The sequence below is a fragment of the Anas acuta genome, chromosome 17, assembly GCF_963932015.1.
Source record: "Anas acuta chromosome 17, bAnaAcu1.1, whole genome shotgun sequence".
NCBI lineage: Eukaryota > Metazoa > Chordata > Aves > Anseriformes > Anatidae > Anas > Anas acuta.
Genome location: NC_088995.1, coordinates 6,432,116 through 6,453,899, shown reverse-complemented (window position 1 = coordinate 6,453,899; position 21,784 = coordinate 6,432,116). Strand labels below are relative to the sequence as shown.

At 42.5% G+C, this 21,784-nt stretch overlaps 1 long non-coding RNA gene across 2 annotated transcripts in view; it reads right to left on the bottom strand.

The window, feature by feature from the left end:
- LOC137841408 (uncharacterized) overlaps window positions 1-21,784 on the bottom strand; it is a 210,727-nt gene that overhangs the window by 137,405 nt on the left and 51,538 nt on the right. For both annotated transcript variants that reach the window (XR_011088606.1, XR_011088605.1), the window contains exons 9-18: window positions 17,989-21,667; window positions 17,482-17,655; window positions 16,794-16,927; window positions 15,713-15,965; window positions 14,782-14,934; window positions 11,093-11,339; window positions 10,494-10,598; window positions 9,503-9,601; window positions 4,716-4,823; window positions 4,424-4,582 (exon numbers count right to left, since the gene is read on the bottom strand). This is a non-coding gene — a long non-coding RNA (uncharacterized lncRNA). The remainder of the gene's footprint in view (window positions 1-4,423; window positions 4,583-4,715; window positions 4,824-9,502; window positions 9,602-10,493; window positions 10,599-11,092; window positions 11,340-14,781; window positions 14,935-15,712; window positions 15,966-16,793; window positions 16,928-17,481; window positions 17,656-17,988; window positions 21,668-21,784) is intronic.

Sequence of the window (21,784 nt, the reverse complement as noted above, 5' to 3'; positions counted from 1 at the left end):
CAAGCCGCAGCCTAACATCTGACTGAAGAGTGCTGTGAAACACTGCAGCAGTTCATTTCCAGTATGGTGTGGTACAGGATATTTCTTCTAGAAGATAGATTCACCCAGCTGGAGGGTTTCCTCTGTCATTTAAAAAATATCCACAGTTGATGAAGTTTTAATTCATGTATGTGATTAATTTATAAAGTGAAACAAAGTGTAGTTGTTATACAAACTGCGCAATGATGAATCCACAGGGAAAAAATAGAAGGGAGGTACTAGGAGAACCACATGTGAAAACCATATGGAAGGGTGTTCCACCAGCTTGGAACCAGATGGAAGAAAACATTGTCCCTGGACACTGTACAGAGTCCTACTGATAACACATGATAAATCATTCACTGAGTGTAAGCAGGAGAGTGAACATCACCACATACCAAGCTGCGCAGGGACAACAGGACCACAGGCTGGAGGACGTTAGATAAAAGGCCAGCACTAAATGCTCAGATGTTACCCCTTGTGTAGATCCAATCTCTGCTATTATCAGCAGGGACAACCAGAATAGCTGTAGAAAGAAAAAGCACAGCAGCACGCTTTGAATGCACTGAAAAACCCACAACACAGCTGGGTTTGCAATAATTGGGAGTTGAACATGAATATTGTAGAATTGGGTTGATATTCACCCCTATAAAGAGGACGTGAACTTAGCCCTGTACCAACTTCGCTGTATGACCTTTGGCAAGTCATTTAAGGACCTCTGAATTCAAAGGGCATCCTCCCATTTGCTCCAAAGCACTGCTCACCAGCTGCTTTCCAAGCCACGCTTCATTTCCCAGGGAGGGAAAATCCTTTCTCCTACACTCCTGCCCACTTGAATTGAGGTTTCTCAGGTACACTGTCTCTCTTCTCAGGAAGGACAACTGCTCCCAACACAAGAGGACTCCAGGTCTGACTGGGTCAGACGAGAGGACAGGAAAAGACACTTAAGTGACACTCAGAGGTAGGTTAGACAGATAATGTGCCTAATATTCAGTAATTTATTTAGCTCATCACTATCAAAAAGCACAGACTTCTGCAGTGGTTCTGCTTGAGCTCAGCGGGCCATTACATTGATGTGGAGTTGCAGATTTCAGACTGACAACTAGTTAAAGCTTTACATCCAGCTCAACTTCCAAATTCTGTTTATGGCCCGAAAGGTCACTCCCGGCCGTCACTCCTCTTCTCTCGCCAGTCTTTCCATTTCTGTTTCGCAGGGAATTTTCTTATTGCGGGGGAGGGAGCCCCATGATAAATACGACTACTTCATGCTCTCAGTAGCTGCCATGTGCACAATTATCTGTATAAGCACCAAATGACTTCTTGCCCTAAGACGGGCCTGAAATTCTCTTCCAAATGCAGTGTTTCTGTTTTGTTTTGTTTTTTAACGGTACACGCCTGTGCAACAGACCCAAGAGCAGGATGGGTCATTGTGCACGGAGACATGCAGACAAGGGAGCTGACCAAAACACATGTAGTATGCGGGACCACCAAAGATGACCCTAAATTAGACCACCCAGTCACTTTGTTGGCTCTATTTTGAGGAGCCCGAATCTCAGAGCAGAAAGCAGTGTCCTCACCCGGGTTCCTTGGCCTGCGTTTTAGACCATCGCGTATCTCCAGTGACTTCCTGCTACTGACCTCTTATAATAAATCATCCTAGCCAGCCTCCCTCCCTCCTGGCAACATCCTGTTCCTTCATCAAAAAAAAAACACCTCCCACTCACAATTCCAAGGTTCGATATCAATCTTAAATAAATGCCTCTCCGGACTCAGCTGCATTCCCTAAGCCACCTTATCTCCTGTCTCTCTAGAATGGCTGCAAATTCAAGATGCATCTGTAGAAGCCTTTCGTGCTTTTTGCATTTCAATTCTACCCTGGTGTTTTCTTTCCTCTCCCCATTTTTTTTTTTCTTACAGTAAAGAAAATTATGTTCAGGAGAACGTAAACTGCAATATAAATGTGTGCTTATTTTTACTTCAGAAAGGGAAAAAATGGAAGTCCAAAAAGAGATGGAGCTTGAGGGTTTTTTTTTTTTTTATATATATGAAATACAGTGAGAAGAGACCCCACAGGAGAGGTTCTGTTGCATTGTCTCCCTTGCCCTGGCCTCCCTCACTTCATATCTCGGGTGCAAGAAAACCTGTCAATATATATCTGTCCATCAGAGTACTTTCTTCAGCATCCAGAAGCCGGGGACCAGCTGCGTCCATCACTGGTCCGCTTCCCAGCCAAAGCCTGGCTTGAACTAGGCTTTGCCAACCACAGTGGTGACTGGTTCACGTTGGACTGCATTTATTTTCACTCAGGACCTTTTTCCCTGTATTTTTCATTATTTTATCACTTTCATAACCATTTTTGTTAATAGATTTCCCTCCACCCTCAAAACTTTATGTCCAATCCTTCCAAATGGAAATTACTCAAAAGCAATGACATTTACCTGCTTACATTTCACATCTGTATCAGGATCTGTGGATACTGATGCTTACCTGCTCACCTAAGCTTCTCTTTACCTTCCTTTGCTCTTCCCTCATCCTTCCTTGCCTTTACAGACTTCCAAGATGCTTGTGACCAGCTAACCAGCTCCCTGGAGTCCATTTCAATCTTTTTCTCACTTGAGAGGAATTCCTTGGGTCTCCCCAGACTTGCATCTCTCTCTCTTTTTAAAATGTAAGAGTAATTGACTAATTTATTAGCAGTTCACTTGATTAATTAGCCAGTGATCACCTATAAGAAAAGCAGCCATGAGCTAGCAGGCTTCCCGGTTAGAGGAAAACGCTGGAGAAGAAGCAAAGAAAATGGGCTTTAGTCAGAAAAACAAAAGGGGGTGAATAAGATGGCATGGCAGCCTCCTAAAATGCCCTCAGAGTTTATAAAGTAATCTTATTCCAGCACACACATCCATCGGATGCCCTCCTTCTCCTTATCATCCAACTCACTCAACCATGTCACTGACATATGTACTTAGCAGCAGTTATCGTCAGTGGCACATAAATAAATGGCAGGTATCAAAGAATCAAGGTCGTCAACTCGTCATGAATATTTCAGAGAGAAGCAACATGAAAAGCTCAAGTGTCCCAGCCTCTCAGATTTCCAACAGAAGGAAAAAAACACAAACCACACGCACACAGGCACACGCGCACACACATACGCTAGGTCTGCTGGCTTGGCCATCACATGCACGTAGTTCATTTCAAGGCAATACCACATATGTTCCAAGACAATCTGTCACATTTTAAAAATATATAAATATATATTATACATCTCCTCTGTATAATGTGCAAACTCTAAGCAGCTGGCAAGAGGGCAGTGGTGATTTAATGCAAGAAAACTGCGCTTTGCTGAAGGGGCTAGGGACTAGATAGCTTGGGCTGTAACAAGAAGCCTCTTTGACAAAGGCGCAGAGTGGCATCTTTTCACACAATTATATGTGGGTCACATTAACCTCTGCTGTGCAGGATTCCCTTGAGCTGCTTCTGTCTGCATGGCTCTGCAAAGAAATCAAAGCAGAAATTCCTCTCTCCCTCTCTTTCGCCGTGTAGGGTGATGCAGGGAAGTGATGGAGAGGGAGAAGGGGTTCCCAGCTCACCACATGAGGCAGAAGGCTGTGGGCAGGAGCACAGGCCAGGTCGGAAACACAACGAACTTCCTGGTGAACTCAGGGGCAAAAACTTCACACCTCAGGACCACGCAGTTTCATTAATCAGATATATGAATCAGTGGACATATTTGAGATTTTGAGCTGTTTAGAGCGTTATAATATTGGGATATACATGTGTATACAGCTGAAGAAATGTTAAGTTTTGTTTTCAGCATATATGCCAGATGCTCTTTGGAAACTATTTGAATTTTGTTCTGTTGATGCGGAGACAGACAGAAGGAAGAAGGCAGGCAAGACATTTTTTCACAGACTGTGGAGATACAGATTTTCTCCTGTCAAATGAAACTCAGATTTGCAAACGGAAATTTCATCAAAGCCATGGGATTTATTAAACAAAGCAATGGTTTCTTTAACGAAATCATTTGGGCATTCCACTGTGTTCTGGATTATTATTTTTTTTTTGATTTATTTATCAAACAACTCCATTCCTGGGAATGTGTCAGCAAACTTTCAATGAGATTAGTTTTCCACTTTCTAGTGCCTTGAAAGTTTGTTCTTTTTATAGATTTTTTTTTCAGGTACCTCACCATATTCTTCAGTGTACCTCTGTATTTAGATGGTTTGATGTGGTATACAGCAAGTGATCTTTATGTTCCGTGGCAAACTGAATTTAAATGACAAGATCTTCTAGATTTGACAAAGTCACCATGAAATTTGGCTTTCATTTGTATTAAAATGGGATCTTTCTCAACAAACTCATTATGGAAATGAAAGATACATTCCTTGAAGTGACAATCAATACTTACACTGTCATTCAGCTCCAATTATTTTGTTAATTCCCACATTTTCAGTACCAGGATGCTGCAAGATTTTGAACTTGCAAAACACAAGAAGCTGGAAAAGTCTTTGAAGATGGCTGGACACTGTGAGATAAGGACACAGATTGGAAGTATCTGCCAAGACACCTAAAAGTGAAGATTAAGACCAACAATTTTAGAGGTATTTGAGCATTTTTTACATGCTGAGATCACTTCCAGATCATGATCTGATATTTTAAAGTGCACAGTCGCATTACCAGAATCTGTAATTACTGCTCACCTTTCACCCTCTGTTGCTCATTTCCCCTCTATGCCAAAGTGCTCTTTCCACTCATTTCTGCCAAAAAAACTGTGTGACCAGGCTCTGAACCAGACTGAGGAAATTTTCCTGCTTTAAACAAACAAACAAACACAACAACCTTTTATTTTATTTTATTTTATTTTATTTTATTTTATTTTATTTTATTTTATTTTATTTTATTTTATTTTATTTTATTTTATTTTATTTTATTTTATTTTATTTTATTTTATTTTTTGTGAGGTTGGCTTGCTCCTCCCATCTGGTTCCCAACCACATGAGTAGTTTTGCCAGCATAGCAGTACGAACAAGAGGCCAGGAGACAACATCTTAAACCAATGTTACCACCAAGCAATTTGTAATATCAAACCACAGGCTAAATCTCAACTAAGAGCTTTTTGGGTTTAGAGTGAACACCTCTATTAAGATGAATTAAGCACTTCACAGAGTTCAGAGCTGCAGTTTCAATGTACTTCAAATCTCTATTTTCAACGCTCAGCCCTGAAACAGAAATGGCCTGAAAGAAACCAGATAGGAAGACCATTAATTCCAGGTTTCTGTAGACAAGTGTTTTTGTGCATATGTTGTGTTTAATACAAAAGCACACCCCTGTGCTGCAGTCACTGCCACTGTCACTCCACTGTACAGTAGAGACATCAGAGCTACCTTAAAATTAGCTAGCACAGGTCCTGATAACCATCTAGTCTCAACAGCACAGGCTCAGCATGGGCTAATTTGTCCTGACAAGATTATTTGCAAATTAGGTGAGGAGGTCAGACGACTGCCCTATAACCGCATTAAAATGCAGTAAACATTGGCTCCAAGTTCATACCCTGCCTACATTTTAAATGTTTTTCATGGGGCATTCACTTCTTGTTCCCCCCTCAGTGCCAAGTTTCACCCACTCTCAGGCCTAGTTTCAGCCAGGAATATGTTTAAATGCTCTGCTGAGTCCGATACTACAGGTGTGTGTTGATGCACGTCAGGAGTCTTGTAGTTGAAGGGTATCAGATAGATCCTCAGCTGGGAAGACTCACGAGTGGTGATCTTAAACACCACGTGGAAACTGGATTGCTCGAGTTAAAGACATGTAAGACCAAGGAGGATGGGAACAGGTTTCATCCAGAAATATAAAAAAAAAAAAAATAAAAGCCTTTTGGATATTTCTACTTCATATCTCTGCTAGACACATATCCTGCTCCATCTGGAGGGCTAAAGTAGTTGGATGATATTACTGTGAGAACAATTTTGGACTGCAAACAGAACATCCTCCTCTGTTATGCTTTGCAAAGGGTCTGTCTCTGTTTTGTCATGCGGAGGCATGAGCTGCCTGTCAGTGAAAGAAGCAGAGTACTGTGGGATTTCCCAAGCAAAATGATTCAAAACCCACAGACTCACATGAAGCCATCCAGATGTCTCAACAGTTTGTCCTGCCATACAACATGGGCATGCCCAGATGACAGTCTGAGTTGAAAGAGGGCTCACGCTTGTCTTTAATTCTCACCTTTGCAGGCTATTTGGAAAACACGTTTCTGAACTTGTATAGCATTTTTGGAAGGAAAAGACCCTTTGAGTATGAGGAGCCCTAAGAGAGCAAGACTGGATGGCTGGAGCCATTGCATGTCCTGCAAAAAACAAGGTACAAGGGTAACAGCCCCTTAATCTTAATTGTATGTAGAAATGGTGTCTGACTACTCACACCTGGTCCCATTGCAGTCACGTCCTACATGTTGATATATGTTGACAGGCTGGACACAAAAGCAGGCATACACACTAGACTGACAAAAAACAGTGAAACCTTCCAGTGGAGTCATAAGGGCAGGAGGATGCAAGAAGCACTTAGAACAAGAATAAGAAATGCTGTATAGGGTCAGACCAAAAATCAACCTAGCTCAGTACCTGATATATACCAGTAGGCAGGAGCAGACACTTAGAAAAAAAAAAAAAAACAACAAAAAAAAAAACACAAAACAAACAAGGTCCACATGAACTGACCTTTCCCTGTTCTACCTGGCCATTGTTTTAATAATGCTTAAAGGCAGCCTACAACAGGTGACTAGTGCAGCCATCAATGGAGCCACCCTCCATTTACACATCTGAATGTGTTCTGGATGTATTTATGCCTTTGGCCATCGTGTAACTTGGCAATGACTTCCCCAATTTATGTAGCCACTAATGTCACAAATTATTTCCTTGTATTTGTTTTCAACTTATTACCTGAAGGGTTCTTTTGGTCCTTGTGACTCCAAAGCCTCCTTATGAGAGCTTCTGCCCTGTTACTGCAGTGAAGTCACCCTCCCTCTAATCCTGACACCTGTTTTCTTTCCCTGACACACTGGGTGCAGTTCTGATGAAGGAAGATGAACGCTGTATAGATTCCTCCACCTGAGCCAGTATCAGTGGGAAACCTTTAGGGTCGATAATAAGAAATAGAGATTTCTAAGGCCTGATTCACATTATCCTGAAGTGAATCATTAAACAGGAATATGGATGACTAGATCATGTAAGCAACTGCAATGTAAACGCCTAAACTCAGTTAAAAGAAATCCCACCTTCTGTCTTTGCTAAGACTCCTCTTGGATTACAGCTCAGTGTCATGCACTTCGACTAGTTTCTTGTCATTTTGGGTGCTTCAACAGGAGTGAATACTCTCCTCACAATATCCTTACTTTCAATACCACTTTCTTCTCCTTATTTTCCTTCTTCCATCTCTTTTCAGTGGTCTTGTTTTCCACCAGTCACACCAGCTGGTGTGACTCACAAACATACTTATTTCACATACTTACTACCCAGCAGTCCTACTACTGAGAGCAATCCTCTTGTCCCCCCCAAAAGTAGTTTTCTAGTGCTTCTAACCCTGTCCAGAAGACCCTTTGTGAAAGCCAGGTACGGATGTTCTCAGATAGCTCTGATGAACTAGGTTTAAATGACAAGTAGGGTTGTCTGTACAGAACAAAAGCTTCAGGTGTCCCAAAAATTCATTCAACTTTTTAGCATAAACATGACCTCCCAGCACCAAAACATAATGACACACACACAGAAATTAACTTGGCTAGCTGCTACATCAAAGCTGTGAAAGAGCCTTTAACATCACGCAAGGAATAAGCCTCTCTTACAACCTTGGCATATAAATGACTTTCATTACACTCCTGTTCACCAATTTGGGGCAGTTTCAAAAGGATGTGGGGAAAGAAACAGTGGTAAGATCCCAGTGTGCTCCTTGAGAATATCCCATGACCATACCCCATCTCATGTATCTGAATAAGAACCTGAATCCCTAACTCATTACTCCGGTGTTAAAAGGGCCTGGGGATGGGGCAGTCCGTCAGGCAGGCAGATCTGAAGCCATTTAGGACTAAATTATAATTCTTAGAGTAGTTCTCCAAGCTTTTTAGGTAAAGTGCTGAATTGGTTTCTGTTTGTGAAAATCTGACATAGGAAGAGTTTGTCCCACCAGAAGGTGACATAACCCAGATGCCACACCGACTTGACACTGGGTTTACAGCACTTTACACAGAGGAAGCAACTTCCCCTTGATCAGGCAACAGCCAGGACCTCTCCTGCATCACTGAACACTCAGAAGCTCCCCATCCCACTTACCTCCCCTTAGACAAAATGAAATGTTGTCCCTTATGCATCATTCATCAAAGCCATACCCCATAATTAATGGCATCATTTGTTCAGGGGATTTCAGTAGGTACTGAAATCCAAAGCATCACTTCAGCAGTCTCAACCCAGCCTGGGTAAATAAAAATATGCCAGGAAGACTTTCACAGATGTGTGACACAGGAATCATTGTCCTTTGAAAAAGTGGTTTAAAGGTGTTTCAGAGCTATGAGATCCTGCAAACTGGGTTCTCAGCTCCAGCAAGATGATACTACAGAGGAACGTTACATGAGGGGGTCACCTTTATGGCATTTTGAGGCAACACCATGGACTGGGATTGTCTTCACAAGAATGGAAACAGCCACAGTTACAGCAAATACCAAAGCTCCAAACAAGCAAGAAATCAGGAGTAGCCAGGTTCACTGCAGGCCTGGTCATGCTCCCTTTTCCTCTGGAACACCTCCCAGCCCAGCAGCAGAAACAACAGAGTGGCTCTTGTGAAGAGGTTGTTGACCAAATCAGAGGTTCAACCCAGACCTCACCAAGCCAGTAACACAGGACTCAGCTGGAAACCCTTTCTCCCCAGCACTGCAGCACACAATGGCACCCCAGCGCAAGATCTCAGTCTCCTTCTTACAACTGTGCAGTTTCTCTGGAACAGTTTTTTGGGGCCTGTGGTTTTCAGCAAAGAGGAATTTAAAGAACAAAACCTTGGTTCATTACATCATGGCTCCAGTAATGTCTAGGAACATTTTACATTTGATAAAATCTCCCCAGATTACCTTCTGAAAGCCTGCGGTCAAGTCACATGGCTGGAAACACAAGAATGATGTAAGTAACCACTGAATAGCCCATAGATCAGTTCTCTCATGATGCTAGCACAGAAGCTTGGGAGAGGCATCACATCTCCTTCAAGGGAGCATGGTAATTAGCTGAAGTCAAGAAACTGCTATGTCTATGCAGAGACAGGAAAAATGGCCTGGAGTTATACATGCATAGGTCTCACTTTGCAGAAATATTGGGTCCAAGGTTGTTTGCTGTGCCTGCTCTCTGCACTAGTGTTGTCCATCCTTATCTATCCCTCTGTGTACCATCTTCCTGGGGGTACATTGTCCCACCTCTTCTCAGTCCAATCCAGGTTCTTAAAACAAGGTCGAACCTACCTTAAAGGTGGGGACTCACATCTGAAGCTTGGATTTATGGGCGGATGAGTGGTCCAACAGAGCAGATGGTCAGAGGGCATCTCTTCCAGACTGTTAAACCTGGACAAAAATGGCAGAGAAAACAGGGAGATGAAAAATGCCATGGGAAAACCTGAAGTAAACTTTTCCAATAAAGGATTACTGTAAAGGGGATCTCCGTTTCATCCTTGTGCATTCTGCCTTCGGGAGAAAAAACACTTGCACAATCTATTATTTACAGGATAAGCCTGTGCTTTGGTGAGTACTATCCTCTGCCTTTCAGAGACAAAGTGTGAACCTTCAATCTTCAAGTAAAGCCACGGAAGCACAATCTGTACAGTTAACAATGGAAGGATGGGCAGGAGTCACCTTTAAATTCTGACCTCAGGTGACTTCTCTGATGTCAGAAAGTCAAAGACAAATTGAGGCATAATAATCAAGAATGTTGATTTCCAGACTGTACTTGCAACCACTAGTTCATGCTGCTTCTCATCAGAGCAACGTCACCATGAGACTTTTATTCATCTGAGAAAACAGAAGTGACAGCAGCTCTTTGTTGTGATTGGCCTCTAAGCTTCCCTTGTCACACCATAATTAGTTAGCAGGATTGCTTTATTGCAATTGGGGTATTTCATTTGCAAGTGCATTTGGATGGCTAATTCAAATATAAGTCTCAAAAGCAGAGAATAATACAATGTTACAAGCCCTACAAATGAGATATTTCTCTTAAATAGGTGGCTTATCCATTTTGCCTGCTTTCTGTTATGGACTTAGAGTCTTCATTTTTGCTCTGAAGATTCAAATCAGTTGGAGCTTTTATTGTAAGAGTCAAGGGACAGTACCTGTCCCAAAAAGCTATTCAAAACAGGTAATAGGTTAAAAAAAAAAAAAAAAAAAAAAAAAATCAACACTAATACCAGTTCCTCCTCTTTACAAATCAGGAGAAGAACCACGAGGAGATGAAATGACTTGCCTGCTCGCATTTCAGCTGAATCAGGTCTCACAGCTCTGGGTGATGACTCAGCCAGAAGACCACCCTTCCTCTTCAACAGTCGCTGGAGGTCTAAATGCAAGTAGCCTGCCAAAGGAGGGAATATATTGTTTACAGAGCTGAAGATTTCTGGATACCCTGAGGCTTTGCCACAAACCACCCCTCCTCCCTGCCTTGGCACAGGATCTTTGTCAAAAGCAGCTAAAGATAAATGCTCGAGCCTGGTGTTGTTCCCAGTGGCCCATCTGCAAGCTTCAGTGCTAACTTCCTGGTAGGTGCCTCCCTTTCAAACTGGAATCCAATTTACAAAGCCTTTAATTTTAAACTTTCTCATCACTGACTTAATAAAACTAAATGACAGGTAATGGTCCCAGAAGCCAGGAACTATTAGATCCTTCTCAACACTAATAAGGGCTGATCAGACGCTTGTGCACTCTTTTTCCAGCTCACAAAAGCCCAGCTCCCCAAGGACTCTGCCACCGGGGGAGAAACAGGAAACCAACCCTCTAACAGGCAGGTGAAGAAGGGCAAGAAAAGAAAGAAGAAAAAAAAATCAGGAAAAAAAAGACGTCAACACGAACACTTTAAACTGGAAATGGGTAGCAGGATCACTGTGGATAATGCCTGCTCTCTTCCTGGAGTTCATTTGGGGCCCACGTGCTCGCTCCATTTCCCCACCAGGGCACTGGGGGCTCTCAGAGGCGCTACAGGCATCGTGGCTACGCAGAGGCATGGAGCAAACCGGCTCTGATTTCTGCCCAAAGGCATCAGTGTCATACCGGTCGGGATGTCAGCTTGGGAGAATGTCAAGGCAGCAGTCACGGTGTGCTGTCACAAAGAGAAATAGATATCATTTCAAACACACAGCTCTGGAGAGAGGAGGGAGAAGCAGAAAAGAGAATCCCATAATGCACTTTTAGGGGGGAAGAAATAGAGGAGGAGGCTTAACTCTGCTTTGGCCACACCAGAGGAGGCAGAAGATGCTCCATATCCTTACAGACAGCGTGCCCCTAGGCTGGGAGGGGCAGGTGGGATGCTCCAGAATAGGCCTGATTCTTTGCTCTTTATTCACTTTTGGAAGGAAGGAGCTGGAATCAGCCTCTGAGTATTATTTCCTGCTTTGTGGTCTTCTTTGGCAAACTAGAAGCTGTGGGCTTAGCCTGTAGCACAAGGGAGATGGGTAGTGGTGTAGTGGCAATGAACAGGGCTCCAGTGGTTTTCTGTCCTCTTCAACTTACACCTCCACACCTCTGTGATAAAGGAGACTTAAACCCAACCTCATTCCTACTCCAATTGTCTTAGTAAGAATCCGACCGTATAGTCTTCACATCCCAGGCCTAAGGCAGCCTTACATAAACTGTGTTACAGCCTTTCAAGGTGAGTGTTACAGTCACATCTTCCCCCATCACAGAAAACCAGCAAGGTTACGTGGGCTTAATTTGAAGACACTCCTCTTCACCGCCATGAATAGACTACGCTGTTCCTGTAGCCATTAAGTTCTTAGGCCTTGCTTTGCAAAGGGGAAGGTAGAGAGAATCTTCACTTCAGTCCCCTTCCCAGACTACGGAGTATGTAACCCTATTTTCAAAGCAAGAAACACTTTTGAAAGAAGACCTTTTGGTGCCACAAAAATGCCATCCAAGAGCACAAGTATTTTAACAAAAAGAGTGGATCGAATTACAGTTTGAGATAAACATGACATTTCCAAGACCTGATTATTCCTCCTTCCCCATAAAATATTTGCTTTCTGCCCATATGCACAAAGGGAACAGCACCAAGGAGTCTCAGGCTCCGTCTCTGAAGGCATCCTAGTGGAAGGCTTGGAGATGACACAATGAGCTTATCTTATTACAAACACACACACATGATATCTGTGTAACTTTTTTGATATACAAAGTCAGTATCACAGAAAGCCCTGGAGCCTGTTGCAATATAATTAATGTGATAGGAAATCTTGTACTGGAGCGCAGCCAGGATTTTCATCACACTCAAGCCTCACTCAGTAACCACTGGACTTTCCATTCCTCCCTCAGCCACCCACCTTATTTGTCTTTCCTTCCCAATTCCTCTGAAGCACCTTTTAAACCCTATTGACATGATTGTTAGCTATAGTAGCATGCTGAATCTATGAAGGACTCTCTGTCTGGAGTGAATTCCTTGCTTGCTGGCTCGTCTCTAGCCTAAATCAAGGCTCTCTTATCCTTGCACATGACACTAGCTCATATAGCCTTGAAACCTCTCACTTCCCTATTCCCAACAGACATTTTTATATTTAAAGTGGTTCCTCCTTCCTCACCCCTGTCCTTTTCCTCCCAGGTTTGGCTTTCCACATACGATTCTTCCAGCATTTCCAAACAGAGAGTAATCTCCCAAGACCCTGCGTTATGCTGGTTACCCTATACTTTGCCCTGTACTCTGGATCTCTCTCTGATAATAAGGTGCATACACTGTATATCACAGCTGTAGAAAGAAAGGGGATGTATACATGTGGCCTCTCCTAAGTGTAATACACAGGTCTGGATCCTCTCCCAACATCTGCTCTTAGTCTGGACAAAGGGAATGAAAGATGTTACAAGGTTTGTGGCTTGTGTAAGAAAGATCTCGTGAAGAATTGCAATAGCATACTCCTAACCCATGGGAAATGGGTATGGACAGGCTCTTGGAACGAGGTGTAACCTTGACAGGGATGCTTCATCTTGCAACACTAGCTTTTTCACGGCGCTTTTTAGTAGTAAATAGCAAATAGCATTTGTATTGCTTCTTACAACACTGCACTGCTGGACAGATGAAAATATCTGTAGCCCGTAACAGACAGGATTACTAAAGGGGCTTTCCACATCCACACAATAAATGGACAGTAGGGTGAAGAAAATAAGCTGGTCGTTGGGGTTACATTGTTTAAAACATTGTTTATCCAAATGTTTTTAATCTCTTGGGAAAACACGAACTATTTTTGCTCTACAACGATCCTATGATTCTATTTCTACCTTTCAGTCACCAGTGGGCTAAACCAAGCTGTCACTCTCATCAAGGTGCTGGTTCATATCATCCAAAATCTACTTCCACAGCAGAACGTCAGTTACCTCTTGCTGGTAGTTTTGAGTTAACCTGGCTCTGAAGAAACGCAGCTCTTAACGCTAATTATTCTTCCTTGTCCCCTTTATAGGATTTCTGTTCCTAATTAGAATGTGAACATAACTGTAGCTTTTCTAACTGTCCATGTGAAGCCTGATACTTAGGTAAATTCATAGGATTGTATGAAACTGTTTGGAAACACTGAGCTTTATATCCCTGTTTTGGGCATGATAATATTTAAGGCTAGAACAAAGCACACGGTAAATTCCTAAAGCCTGTAAGTCAGCTTGCTTTTCACAGGACAAGATGGCAATACAAGGTTCACTGTAAGACTACCAGTTTCAAAACACCCAAATAAAATAAAATAAAAGTTCTAGATGCCCTGTTCCTATGGAAATCCTTAATATCAGACCTTTGAGGCCCCAGGGCAATGCCCCAAACCAGGGTTACTCTAACTCTGTAACTGAACACTTGGATAACTATCTTATCCTGTTGGAGCTCTCTCTCCTCTAGCAATGAGCTCTACCCCAGGCTACCATACATCCATGGATAAGTGCTTTTTATCCAGACCCCAGTTTTGTCTTTGTCGGGTTTCACCACTTCAGAAACTTTCCTGGGATTCCAGTTTGTTGGAGCTGTATCTGTGCTTGGAGCTGTATTAAAAGTGCAGGCAAACAACTCTCAAATATTAATCTGAGGTGCACTGAAGCTCCTGGGTAGAAAAATACAAGTCTCCATCACACAATATAGACCATGCAGGAACAGAAGCAAGGCTGGCAGGTTTCCTTTCATTAATAACATTGATTAAAATTCAGGCTAGGTGTTCCACCTGTCATAGAAAATAACACCCTAAAAGGGTGTTTCTGACTTGAATGGAGAAGAGCTGAGTTGCTGTACTGATTCTGCTCCCACCTCTTTTTTAGATTCAAGGCAAATTGTTCAAAACCCAGGCCTCAGTTCTGCATCTGCAAAAGGGACACAACAGCTACACATCTCTCTTGGTCTCCTCCTCACCATTTGCTGTCTTGTCTGTTCGAGCATTTCACAAGAAATGGCAAGGCCTAGTGCAGTGACTTCAGCTGGGGTCCAATAGGAGTGGCAAATAACAAATTCTAAGAGAGGAGCTTTTTGTCCCAATAAATTGAGAACAAAAGATGAGATGCCGTAATTTGGTCAAATACAGAATAACACTCACTTTTGTGCCGTGGGCGATTTGACTTCAGGAGAGCTGTGCAGCATATGCATGATGCAGCTGGATTCTGCTTTGTGAAGCAGGGCCCTGAAAAGTCTTGCAGAGAATATTAGCAGCAGAATCTCACTAGTTGTTACAAGCTGTGATCTCCTTAGACTATTATTTTATTAAGGAAAAGCACATCTCTTGGAAATCATCCTCCCTTCTTCCCTCCTGCGACTTTCCTTCTTCAGTTCCCAGGACTATTTAATAAGGCATAGCTTTCAAAGGAGCAGCAGCATGACCAGATGGTCTAGCGAAATACAGCTTGTAAAAAACCAAATTCTCCACGAGTAGAAAACTTGGGATGCACGTGTCCCCTTGAAACAGCTCTAAATGTGGATTTTGAGGCGCACCATGTAAGGAAACGATGAGGGCCTGGGTTGCTTTCTATCTGGTACCTACCCAGTCCCACATATGACACACACTTATCCTTTTCATTGCTCCTTGTCTTTTCAAACCACACAACAGTGTCATTGTTCAGATGGCAACTTCACAGCAAAAGGCAATCGTCACATCCCTCAGCTGGAATTGGCTGCAGTTCAGATTTCAAAGCCCAGAGCAAGGTTTTTTCACTGAAGCTTTTCTTCTGGGAGCATGCTGACAGGCCGAATGGCTTACCCTCAAATGTGCCAGGCCATAATAAAATCACCAGTCACCCAGGATCTTCTCCAGACCAGACAAAGGTACTGCAAGGGCAGAGAAAACAGATGCCCTGCAAATACCAGAAAATCATGTGGTGTTTACTAGGACTCTCAGCCTTGTTCCTGCCACTCTGCTGGAGCAGCTCCAGGCGTTCAGGGTTCACACTGGACTGACTCCAGATTAAACGACAATGTAATAATTTATGTGCATCTCTATGCTTTGGTTTTAAAACCTACAATTAAAAGGATACAAGGACACAGTAATTTCCTCCATGAATCAGACCTGTGGGCCCGTTAACGCAGGATCCTACTCATTACACTGGTAAGTGGAAAGCTGACAACATAGTTCTCTCTGTCCTAGTATTTGGGAAATTGGTGCTTTAAGAAGGATGACAAAGGAAACCAGCATAGTCAGAAGTGACGAAAAAGAAAGCTTTGCTGAGAAGAACAGTGAGCTCCTCCTGCAGTACTTCCAGGATATCTGTAAAGCATGCATGGTTCAGCCTGTGGGGAGGAAAAGAATAAATTTCCATTCAATAAAAAATTTTGTATTTTCATTACTTACTTATGGTTTGCTTTGGAAAAGACCCCCAAAAGCTCAGTATTTCCTCCACAACTTTATTTTGAGCCCACTGAAATATGTTGTAAATGTTTTATGCTCTACTATGTACTACTGGAAAAAGAAGCAAAAAAAAAAAAAAAACACCACTTGGAAAGAAAAAGAACAACTAAATAAAAACAATGGCTTCAACCCATTCAGGCTCATCTCTGAGCAACAATAATGTTGCCCTGAAGAGAAAAAAAAAAAAAAAAAAAGTCAAATCAATGTGATTTCTTCAACCATTTCATTTTTGCCAGAATGTCATTTTCCAATGGAAAACCACACTGTCAAAATGTTTCTGACCAATTCTATGTACAATAGTTCCTAGAGAGCATCTATGTGAGCAGTGATAATTAGGACAAGATTTTCAAAAAATTACATTGCCATGAGGAAATTCAATGCTTGCACATGGAATATAAGGCCATCCATACCATTGTTTTCACCTTGAGCTTTGGACAACTTCTACTTTACTGTCAACCAAGAGATGTAGCTTATTACAGAGAAAACATATATCAAATAGCGTCTGCCATGCAAACCTTATTCTCTTTCTGTCTTGTTTAGTTGTTTTCTCTTAAAAAGTCATTAGACTGAAAGTAAATGGTCACTCTTTATGGACTGAAAACACTGTGTATCCTTAGTTCATCAGCACAAAGAACACAAAACATAATGGATGTTTATCTTGTCTAGATGCCAATTAAACTTCTATAAATGTGACCAGAAATTATTCTTACCAGCTCAGGAGAATCCTTTCTGGGGAAGATATTTCAGTGCTAACAGCTTTTGATTACATGAAAAATACTGTGCAGAAGTACTTTGTCAAGACATCTTGATAATCCAGCTGCCGATGCCAACCAGACAGAGGAATCTGAGAAGGGAATGAACAAATATGTAAGCATTTGTACAAGATGGCGAGCTCAGGGACAGCTTGAAAAGCAGAGCTGTGCAGCTGCCCTGCCTTAGCAGGAGCTTCTCCACAAAATACATCTTCCACAGCTATTTCCTACCAGTGGCAAGTTATTCCTGGCCTACAAGAGCAGTGAATTGCTTCCTCCCTCCTGGCCCCACACTGGCTCAGCTTCTTGGCCAGAAAGCAGAGGCATGAGGCCATCCTCTGTCTCTCTTCACCCTTTTCCCACCCAGAAGCTCTTTTTGAGCATTCCCACCTGCTCCTCCATGCTCAGATACAAGGTTGAGGTAATATATGTAGCGACGTACTTGCTGTTCCAGCTCCCCAGGATAAATGCTCTGCTTGACTCAGGAGGGTGGTCCCAGAGTACAGGGAGATATTAACATAAAAATGTGCAATTCTCACCTCCTCCAACATACGTTTTTATGTCTTCCATGCCCTTTCAAGCCTCTTCAAACATCCAGTTTTGGTTCTGTTTATAACTTGGCTGAGAGATACTGTCAGCTGTTTACCTGCACCAACTCCGCCTGTCCATTCCTCTGTACAACGTGGGCAAACCCAATCCAGCTGCATGACACGTTCCTCTGCTGGGCTGGAAATGGCTTTCAGATATGACTGAAGGCTAGAAAGGTCCTTATCTCCACACTTCAAAGGGCCTCCTCCCATTTGACAAGTTGGTGTCTCCCCTGGATAATTTGAAAATCTTATTCTCAACGGTTTTAAGCCTTTTGATCTTCATAAAAGCCAGGTCACAGAACATCTTATACCGTATGCCTTGAGGAATGCCATAAACTGTGAGCTGTTGCCACATCCAGGCCTCAGTACCTCTAATCTCGCAGTATTTATGAGCTCATATTTTCTTTGAAGGGACACAATCTACTTGAAAATCTTGTATTAAAATCACAAATGTCTGTACCAGTGCCTGCATTTTACATTAGTAAAAGGGGAATAAAATACATAATCTACTCATTTTTCTCCCACCAGTCCAACCTTTAAGACACTTGCATTTACGTACTCACCAGTAACAAAAGCAGATGAGGAAATTTCCAGCCGGTTTTGTTCTCTGGGCAGCGCTGCACATGCCAGTTCCACAGACGTCACATTGCGAATATTGCAGGAGAGTATTTTAATCTCAATAAAGACAATGCCAATCTGGTGTCTTTAAACTACATGCACAAATCCATTTCTTTTAGAAACACTTTGTAAGGCTGTTAAAATTGCAGGATATAAGCTCATTGATGACGTATATTTAAAAAACTCAGAAGATCAAAAGCAGAATGAAAGGGATTTATTTCTACACTCTCTTACAACATCTTCTTTTATCCATCTGTCTATGTGTCAGTATTTCTGAAAGTGCTTTTCATCACCTTGTTATCTTAGGGCCTGATCTCCATCCCTAACACTGAACACCCCAGAGGTGCAGAGGGCCCTCACAACTTCACTCATTACATTCAGAGCCAAGAGCATCAACCCTGAACTGATGTCAGCCTTGCCTGGTCTGGCCACAGCGTCACGAATACCGCCCATAGCTATCACCAAACATACCCTTCTGCATTTTCCAGTCAGGACATGGAGCTAGGCTGGGTTGGAGAAAGTGGTAACATATCCTGAACTCAGGACACTCCTGAGCTCAAGGATTCGCATGGTGCACTGAAGGAACATGCCACAGATATAAAATCAGGCCTCTAAAATCTCAAACATGAAATGGGTCTATCACCAAGCTAACATTTCCACTGCTGCTAGAAGAACTGAAAAACAAGCTTCTTTCCAGCTTTGTTATCAGCGTATTTCAGCATAGACAAAGACAAACTATTTATGTAGCCCTATTTTGAGATGTGGGAAAGCAAGCAAATATCCTTCCTTTTCTGGATCTGCCACCCACGCAAGATGTGTGAACAGTTAATTCCTATTCCTGTCTGCTTGAAGAGGAAGATCAAGCTCTGCCTCTCTTCCTCCCCAAAAGAACAGTGAATCATGACAACTTGTGGCTTTTTTACTATTTAAGTCAAGCACAACACAGATCTTTTTACAAACAATGCCATGGAGTTAGTTGCCTCCTTCCTGCTGCGTCAATACTTGTACAGAGACAGAAGGCTTGATCTGTTTTATGGTGATGCTTCACATGTCATGGAGTGTTCCCCATCCCTCCTCCAAAAAGTGACAACAAGCAAGTACATCCCAAATCATGGGGGAAAAGATGATGAATGTAAAGGGAATCTATTGGAATTATGTTGCATTACAGAGTAAGGGAGAAATGCTTCCAGTATCATTAAATTTCTCATTTGTCTAGTGCATTTGTCTAGATCATAACATTGGGGAAAAAAAAATCAACACACAGTCAATAAGAAGGGAAGAAAGACTGATAAAAGTTACACTGCCCCAAAATTAAGAGCACCTCAGATTTTGACATCACCCATTTCTTCCCTGTTTAAGGGTGGGTTAAAGCAAGTAACAAAATTTTATACACACCGCAAAGAAAGACAGGGAAGGAAAATAAAAAAAAAAAAAGGAAAGAAAAGAAAACACAGGGCCTATGGGATGAATTTAGAAATAAATAAATAAATAAATAAAAACAACAAAACAAAATAAAACATAAAAAGGGTATTCCCCCTGCCAGCTGTCAGAGACTTGAAGGCACCTGGTAGAACCTTCATCGATAAAGGCTCAGATCCGTATCATTAGGAGACAGCTCCACAGGTTTGAGGTCTAATTTATGATTTTCAGATTGCCAGCTGTGACATAATTCACTGGGCAGCAAGACTGAGGTCAATATACGTTTAAGTAAAAAGGTTTTTCGTAAGCCTGTGGGGTCAATCAGGAAAAGCTGTCATTATTGCATGGGAGGGAAGCCGGGGAGAACGGATGGGCTGGCAGGGGGAGAAGTGACCAAGCAGTCAATTCCCGTTAAGTAACCGAGGCTGTTTTATTGCTAAATAGCAGTCTAGCAACAAAGCACATCCTGGAGCATCTGAGCCAAAGGATCTACTCCCTTGGAAAGAAATACTCCACCAAGTCTCCCATCACTTCTTCCCTGTTACCCTCTAGGCAGCTTCTTCCCGGATGCACAGAGGGAAGGTGCATGATTCAGGTAACTACTAAAGCACCTGGACAGAGCTCACTTCAAGCAATTTAAGGTCCCTGTGTATGAGAAAGGCATGATGCAGGCCCTGCCTCCTGCATCATGGATTCAGCAGCCTGTCCAACTTGAAAGGTAAGGGCTCCCAGACACTGAAGTTCCAGGTTTTGCTTACACCTACCTTACAGCCGCAGTGACGTCATTTATTGTAAGACAAAATGCTTCTGCTTAGTAACCACCTACATACTCATACTTAAGCTGCAAAACTCCTTGTGGACTGTTCTGGAGAAAAAATCATGGCATCTAGATGAACCGACATAGACTAGTTTATGTCCATTCCTTGAATGAGAACGCTCTCTGGTGAAGACAGGCTTAGCTAAGTGTTCCCTGGCCAAGTTTGAAACCTGCAATGCACATTACTGACCCAAGCCAGGCCTATATATGAGAAGAAAACTGGTCTTTGTGGTCAGTCCTCACTTCCTTAGAAAACTGTAGCACTAGCAGTGCATGCTCAAGTTGCCAAGATGAGATTTGGATCATTAAAGCCACACTTAGGAGACTGAACTGGAGTCCCTGTTCGTGTCTGCACCACTCCAAAGCAACACAACCCTTTTGTTTATCATGACAAACGTCAACAGGAATTGGGCATGGGGTACTGAAGGAAAAGTGCCCCATTGGAGCACAGAGCATTGGAAAGGCTGCCAAGGTTGAGTAGGTAGTTTCAATAGCTTTTACTATTTGTACAGAAATGCAAAATGGCGAGAAGATTTGAAACACAATGCCAATCCAGCCTGAAGTATTAATGGGGTGACTACAAACAGAGAAAGTAAGTATAGAAATTCATCTTCTTGTAGACTGTCTATGGTTAGACCTGGTAGCTGGAATCGTTCAACAGGCTCTTGGTAAGATCTTAGCTGGCTGACTGCTCAAAAAAGCCTGGGAAGCTGCTCTCCAGCCAAACTGGCTTGGAAAGCAAAGTTACTCACCAAGATTGTACCCGTGCTGTTCCAGAGAGCATGGATGTGGCCATGCAGTCCAGCTTGGTTTGGCATAAGAAGGTGGCTGCACAAACCATGGTCAGAATGAGGTCCAAAAACAAGACGATTGCTCCCACAAGTGTAGATGGCATGACACAAAAGAGACAGGCCACCACAGGCAACTAACTGAGGCAGGGCATAACAAATTCAAGTTTGCTTTCTAGGTCCAGGCCATAACTGCTGACAGGGCTGGTATGTCCTAAGAAGTCACTAAAGAAGGAGGCCAGGTTTCACCCACGAGCAGAAATGTGTATTATGACTTTTCAGTTCTAATGCAAGACCTCACTCTGACTCACCACATGAGCTGGTTACTGTTCACACTCAGCTTCAAATTTACTTTCCCTTCAGTTTGCTGGAGGGAAAGTATGTTGGCATTCATTTCTTCTCCTTCTTTGGCTGCTTGCATCCACGTTCTTACAGTACAGAACTCGCCTTTTTCTCCATACTTGGAAGGTTCTCTGCTGTGCATAGGACTTCGGGATGCTGAGAGTGCCTTCCAGAAAACCCCTTGCTGCCCACATTCAAAGGCTTCTGCAGCTCTTTTCTGAGACTCTGAGGTTTCTGTTCCAGGTAGCTGGGTCCTTTCTGTTTAAAAACAAAAAAAACAACCAAACAAAACAAACCAAAAAAAAAAACAAAAAAAAACAACAGCCTGAAAGCAACACTTTTATAAAACCATTAGGCATATTAAAGAAAAATATG